The sequence below is a fragment of the Mastigoproctus giganteus genome, chromosome 11 (genome assembly GCF_048544385.1).
Source record: "Mastigoproctus giganteus isolate SK-2022 chromosome 11, ASM4854438v1, whole genome shotgun sequence".
Lineage (NCBI taxonomy): Eukaryota > Metazoa > Arthropoda > Arachnida > Uropygi > Thelyphonidae > Mastigoproctus > Mastigoproctus giganteus.
Window position 1 is genome coordinate 63296221 of NC_143585.1, and position 7543 is coordinate 63303763.

The following is a 7543-nucleotide window of genomic DNA, read 5'->3' on the forward strand; positions in this document are numbered from 1 at the left end:
AGCACACTGACGAGGAATTGGCAAGGTCAATTTCTGAAGATAATCAACTGATAGTTCATGGTTCCAAACAGGAATTATGGATTCCTGAAGTTTGTGAAGGGTTTTTGGTTTCTTTCTGGCAACTGCAGATTCCACACGATGCCAACAGTTCTCTATAGGATTCGGATCTGGGCTATTTCCTGGCCAGCTAAGAGTTGTAATGGACCATTCTTTCAACCATTTTTTCACTTGTAACAGATGTAAACACATTACTGTCGGACCTCTAATGCAGAAATTAAGCTAAAATAACTACAGGAGTGCCTACTTGCACTTTTCACTCAATGACAAGGAGCAGAGCCGTCCAGAAAGGTGCAGTTACTGGCAGGTTGAAATGGTCTGTAATGGTTGGCAGCAATTTGCCTTCCAATATAGCCAGGTATCCATTGGCATTTACGGAACCTTTTATAAACTGCAGGTGACCTACTCCGCGATACGAAATGACCCCCATATCATTTGGCTGGTAGGGAATTTCACTGTAGACACCATACAGTCAGGATGGTATTCTTCACCACATCTACTGCAAATCGTTTGTCTCCCATCAGAGCCATGCAGGTTGAATTCCTTCTCATTCAAGAAAATAACTGACTTCCACTGCTCGGGGAGTCCATTTGACATGTTTCTTACACCAAATTGATCGGGCCTTTTTCATTTTTTTGTGTGAAGAGGGGCTTCTTCTTAGAACGACGGGCTACAAGTCCATTTTTGAAGAGGAGTCTTCTGACTGTTACTGCACTTGCTGGGCGCCTCCGTAGCCAGGTGGGAAGGAGCAGCAGTGCATAGCACACGTTTCTTGATTAGACCGGGATTCGAGCCTGTCACCACCAAATACGGAGGATGCGGAAAGGTCAGGGAATGACCACCACATATCTGGTTGACGTAGCCCTCAGGCGACCAAGGTCAATTCTTCCTGTAATGGTTCATGCCTCCTAAAACTTTCCATAGTGCCGAGACAACACTGCATGACACATTAAGCAATGTGCCACCTCCATCTGTGACTGCCTGGCTTGAAGTCACCCAACAAATCCATCTCAAAAAATCATCTAAACCAATGTTTCCCAAAATGGGGTCCGCGAAACGTTCAGAAGGGGTATCAAGTAATATGTGTATGGGAGTCAGTAGTTTGGGAGCCCTTGATCTAAACGATAATGACTTGCCATCCTGAGTACTGGAGATGTAGCTATCCCACTGAGCAAGCCAAAAAACTGAAATCAAGTGATGTCGCAATCAATGTTTTTTACGCATGAATAATGCCTAAAAACCAGAGAAAATAATGCATTCTCTGGTTAAAGAATGGGACGGGAATGCAATTTTATTGCAGTCACAGCATTTAATAGGGGGCCATCTCCGATCAATCTGATTGGATACTGTGATCAGGGGCAGCTCATCCATAGGCACTGTAGCACCACCAGCTATTTCAATCTAGATATACAATGAACAGAGTTATATGAGATTTTGTGAAGAACAATGCAACGCAATGAATATTTTTATTAACAGGATCCGCATATAGATAAATTTTCTGTTTATACTCCCGCACGACAACCAAGTCAGTAGAGTTTACAATAAATCGTCAATACAAATATTTATCGTATTTAGTAGTCACGGGCTTGAACCCCGGTCCACTCAAGGAATGCGTGCTATGCACTCTCGCCCCTATATATATATATATATAAATAATATCAGTGTTAAGTCAATACTCAACATTCAACAGTGTAATTATGTGTGATTACAGCTTAATTGCGAATTGAGGTTGAACTTGCTAAGTTAAAGTTATATTATAAGGTGATGTGTAAGTAAAACATTATTTCTACGACACGATTTTGTGAAATTGGATTCGATGATGGCGTCCGTGCATCCCCATTAAGTAAATCGCATGACAGTGAATAAATTTCAGCAACTTAGTTTATCATAATTATCTCTCCAAGAAAAAAATGCGATTAAAAAAGAAGGCCACCTCACACCATAGATTCAAATTTCTCAGCAGGTAATAAGTAATAATAAGAGAAATATATTGACAGTTTTAAAACTGAATGGTACCAAAGGAAAAGTTGGCTTTGTGGTTGTGAAGTTAAAAATGCATTGTTTTGTTTTGTTTTCCATGTTTACTGTTTGGAAGTGACTTAACGTGGACAAAAAGTGGCTTTACAAACATAAACAGAATGAAAGAAAACACTCTAAAACATGAGAGTTCAAAGAAACAAATAAATAATGTGATTTCACTATTGCTTTTAGGAAGCATAAATATTAAAGAACAGCGTAGTGAGACCTACAGACTTTCGATCTGCAAACAACAGAAAAGAAGCCTGAGGCTTTTGTTGTATGGTGCAAGGAAGCCTCAGGCTTCCATATAGCTAATAATAATAATAATAATAATAATAATAATAATAATAGACTGCATTAAATTTTGTGGACAGTTTGAAATTCATTTACGTGGACATGACGAAAAAGACGATTCTAAAAATCCAGGAGTATTCAGAGGATTAATAAATTTAGCCTGTACATTAGATTCCAATTTAAATAACCATTTAGAAAGTAATGCAGCATTTAAAGGCATTTCAAAAACTATTCAGAATGATATTCTTGACTGTTTGTTGCAAATATGCCGGGATGAAATTAAAAGAGAAATTAAAGAAGTTTCATTCGTAGCTGTCATGACTGATGACACAAGAGATGTTTCAGAACATATACAAATGGTAATTGTTCTGAAATATGAACTGAATGGAGACATTTTTGAGCGTTTTTTCACTCCTGAAAACCAAACGGTAGACGGAATATCGAAGTGCATTCTAGATCAGTTAGACATAATCCTCGAAGGAAATACGTACTCAAAAAATACGTACCCGACCTACCCCTACAACATGGAAATGTTGTACGGGAAGGTCGGGCAATTCTTCAATATACGCACCGTGAACAGCGTTTATGAAAATTTTACTCCTTATAAAAGTGCATCGAGGAAGTACAAGCCACAGCAAACGCAGATAAGACGATTTCAGAAGAAACTGGAATTTTGCACATCTTGTGTAATGAAAAATTCGAGTTCTGGTTAGAACTTTTATATCAGATAATGCCTCACGTGGAAGTTATTTATAATCAAATGCAATCTCGAAAAATTGAGGCAGTTAAAATACATCAATATATAAGAAACTTTAAGAATGCCATTCTAAAAATCAGGAATTCAATGTACTGTGAAAATCCTTCAAAAACGCTCATGATTGAAGTGAAGGAAGTATGCGACTATACAAAGTGTCTCAAAAATACACGGCATAACTTCATGAATGAGTTCCTCATATGTAGACAATAAAAATATTTTCTATCAACATAGTTCCGGAAATGCTTGGTTCCCGAGTTATTAACCGGAATGTCTTATCTCCCGCAAGTCACAAGGTACTGACAGAATCTGGTAGTTTTTTCTATTCCGACCATGTACTCAAATCAGGAGCAAGCGGATATGCACTTTATGTACGGTTTGGCGGACGTCAATGCCTGGAGGCTCGTCTTTTGTACCACGAAAGGTTCCCAGAACGAAGATGTCCAGACAAGAAAATGTTTGAAGGTATCCATCGTATCCATGTGAACATGGGACCTTTACACCTCGTGCTGCCGACAGAGGACGACCAAGATGTACGACTCCTGAAGTAGAGGAGGAGATTTTGGATGTTGTGCATGCCACTCCTGGAATCAGCACGCGCAGAATAGCAATGCAACTGGCTGTTCAACTTTCGACTATTTGGAGAGTGTTGCGAGTACACCAACTGTATCCTTACCATCTGCAACGTGTACAGGCCTTGTCACCAGCAGATTACCCTGCACGAGTAATGTTCTGCCGGTGGTTCTTGCAGCAGTGTGGTACAACTCCTCACTTTCCTGCCTTAGTGATATTCACAGATGAAGCACAGTTCACACGAGACGAAATCGAAAACGTTCACAATCAGCATGTATGGGCCGAGGAAAACCCACATCTAATTCTTCCATCACATCCCCGACAGCGGTTCAGCCTCAACATCTGGGGGGGGCGGGGGGAGTTGGTGATAAGTTATTTAGCCCCCATGTACTTCCAAACAAACTCACAGGGCAGGCGTATAGAAACTTTCTGGAAAACAACATGCCTGATTTCTGATTTCTTGGACGACACACCACTGATCATTAGTCAACAAGCACACTTCATGCACGATGGCGCTCCGCACATTTCAGCCACCTAGCCCGCAATTACCTGAATCGAAGGTTTCCTGGTCGGTGGATAGGTAGAGGTGGACCAGCTGCCTGGCCTCCACGCCTACTGATTTAAACCCACTAGATTTCTTCTTTGGGGCCATTTAAAGTGATTGGTGTATTCGACTCCGGTAGCTGATGTGGAAACTCTCAGCAATCGAATGGTGGCAGGTTGTGAGACAATACGAAACATGCCAGGAATTTGGCATCGTCTTCGCGAGTCCATGAGGCGTTGATGTGAGACCCGTATTGAGGCAGAAGGTGGACATTTTGAACAATTACTATAAGGTGGTGTGAACAGTTAAGTGTCATAGACAGACCTTCAAAACTCGGAAACCTAACATTTCCGGAACTATGTTAATATAAAATATTTTTATTGTCTACATATGAGGAACTCATTCTTGAAGTTATGCCGTGTATTTTTGAGACACCCTGTATAAGTGTTGACACAGGCGAGAGATATTCTTTTACAAAGCAATTAATTGCTGCTAAATTGTTTAACAAGGAGAACTTTGTTCTTTTACGAAAATGCCCATGGAAGATGTACAGGAGACTACGAGGCATATTCCATGATTGAAAGAGAAAAATTTCTTACGGAATTACAAGTTTTCTATAGTACACATGATCTACACAATTATTGCAAATTAACTGACTTGCTGGAATTTATCTCATAAAATAATCTAGCTGAAGTTCTTGATGAACTAACAAAACTCATAAAAGTTTTTTTGACCATTCCGATGACTACTTCAGAGCCGCAACGCTGCCATTCGACATTAAAAACAATAAAAACATTTTTAAGGAGCACTATGAATCAGGAAAGGCTAAATTCTTTCAATAGAGAAAAACTTGGTCAACAGTGCACCAAACTTGAATGAAAAAGTTATTAATCTATTTTCAACAAATAAAAACCGAAGAATGGATTTTGTTTTTAAATAAGAATTCAGGTCTATTAATGGTAAATGTCTAGTTAATGTTTTGTAATATTTTTAACCCGCTTATTATTATTACTGTGTAATGACATATAATTTAATGTATGTCTACTTGTCTTATAACCAAGGCAATTTAATGTAACTTTAAGACGCAGCACCCCCAAACATCAGAGTCACGAGCCGCCACTGGTGATACGGTACAAAGGAACCGAGTGCAAAAAGTAATTTTGATATCATATACTTGGATTTCAGGAAAGCTTTTGTTACCGTTGCACATAAAAGATTCCTGTATAGATTGGTGCAGAGTGGCATTATGGGCAGTTGCTGCTAGGGATAAAAGGAAAGTTGAGTGGAAGAAAACAGAGAGTGGTTATTAATGGCCCTGCTCTTCTTCGTGGAATAATGGTTTTAGTGGAGTCTTCAAGTTTCAGTGCTGGCCCATTGTTATTTTCGATAATATTAATGATATTGATGAAAGTATATCACACTCAATGCTTAAGTTTGCAGATGATACAAAGGTTGGTAGGGTAGTTAATCAGAGTAATCACGGTAAACTACTGGAACAAGATCTACAAAATTAGGCAGATGGACTTAAAATGGCAGCTGAAGTTTAACTTTGACAAATGCAGGGTACTACATGCGGGTAGTGGTAACACACCACATTATCTGTACGTTAATTGCAATTATGGTACCAACTGAGTGGTATCACAATTAGGTTAGTGGAAAATGAAAATGAAATGGGATAATTGTGCAGTCAGATATGAAGTTCTCCGAGCTGTGCAAACAGGCTGCCAGCACAGTGCATTGGCTTTGTCAATGTTACACAGGAATTTTGCTAGTAGGGATATGGAAATGATTATCCCATTTTCCAGCAAATGGTTAGGTCTTATCTTGAACACTGCATACAGGTCTGGAGGCTTGATTTTAGGCAGAATCTAGATCTGCTGGAACGGATACAGAGAAAGGAAACGAGATTGGTGAAGAGAACAAAAGGTTGGTTTTACCAAGAAAGGCATCAGTTCTGCAAATTGCAGTGTCTAGTGAGTATGTACCTGCAAGATGAGCTGACTTGGGTGTTTAAGTCTTTGAATGGATTGAGCTAGCTCAATGCTGATGGGATTCTTCCTCTTGCTCAGAATAAGCACATGTGTGGACATAAATTCAAATGCAGGAAGGATAGTTGCAGGACAGATGTGCGGAAATTTGCCTTCGGCCAGCGTTTGGCTGATTGTTGGAACAAACTTTCATCTCTTGTTGTGGAAGTCGATAGTTCGAATAAATTCAAGGAAGACCTCCACAAATTAAGTATGGTGACAGACAGGTGAGTCAGAATTTTTTATATATTTATTTATTTTATTTTTTGGGCTGATACTTTGTAAGATTTTTTGCATTATTTGTCATTATTAATACTCTAATATTACAGCTAATACCATGTAAATGATCTTTGTAATACTGATGTGGCTTTCAAGTTTAAGATTAATTAGTAATGGAAAATACACTGAGATAACCCAATGGTATGTGTTTTCCTATCATCTATGTACTACTATCAGTTTCTGCGGTCTCTCCAAACTTCTAGTTGAGAGTATTTGATGAGGTCTGACAGGAAATACCTTTTTCGCACACTCTGATTCTCTCTCTCTCTCTCTCTCTCTCTCTCTCTCTCTCTCTCTCTCTCTCTCTGCCAATTTCAGTAGTCTACCAGAACAGTCCTCAGATGTAATAGCTTCATGACAATTGTCCAGATCAGAGTACCGCAAGCACAAAGAGTTTTCGCACAGGATAACTTTTTACCTTACCATTTCAACTCGCTACCACTACATACAACTGTCTTCGTTACTACCCTGCGGAATCAGGCTCTTTCAGAAGTTCAGAGAGGCCCAATCATTACTAGCTTTTACGATTCCTAGTCATAATAAAAAAAAAAATTAAGGTACGTGAAAGCAAAATAGGATACAAAAAAGTAAGACATAATTTTATTTCTTTTTTTGTTTGTTTGTTTATATATTTGATAGATTATTTTCTATGCAATAAGCAATAGAAAACAGGCCTGACGTAGCCGAGTGGTCAGGAACGAGAGTGCACAGCACGCGTTCTTTGAGTGGACCGGGGTTCAAGCCCGTGACCAGTAAATACGATAAATATTTGTATTGACGATTTATTGTAAACTCTACTGACTTGGTTGTCGTGCCGGAATACAAACAAAAAATTTACGGCCGCTGTAGCCGACTGGTCAGGTGCAGGTACACAAGTACACGTGCCTTGAGTGACCAAGCTCGTGACTGCTGAATATGGTGCTGTTTCTTGTATTCTCTCTACCTTGTGAACTCCTCTGACCATGTGGTCGTCCCGGAGTATAAACCAGAAAATAC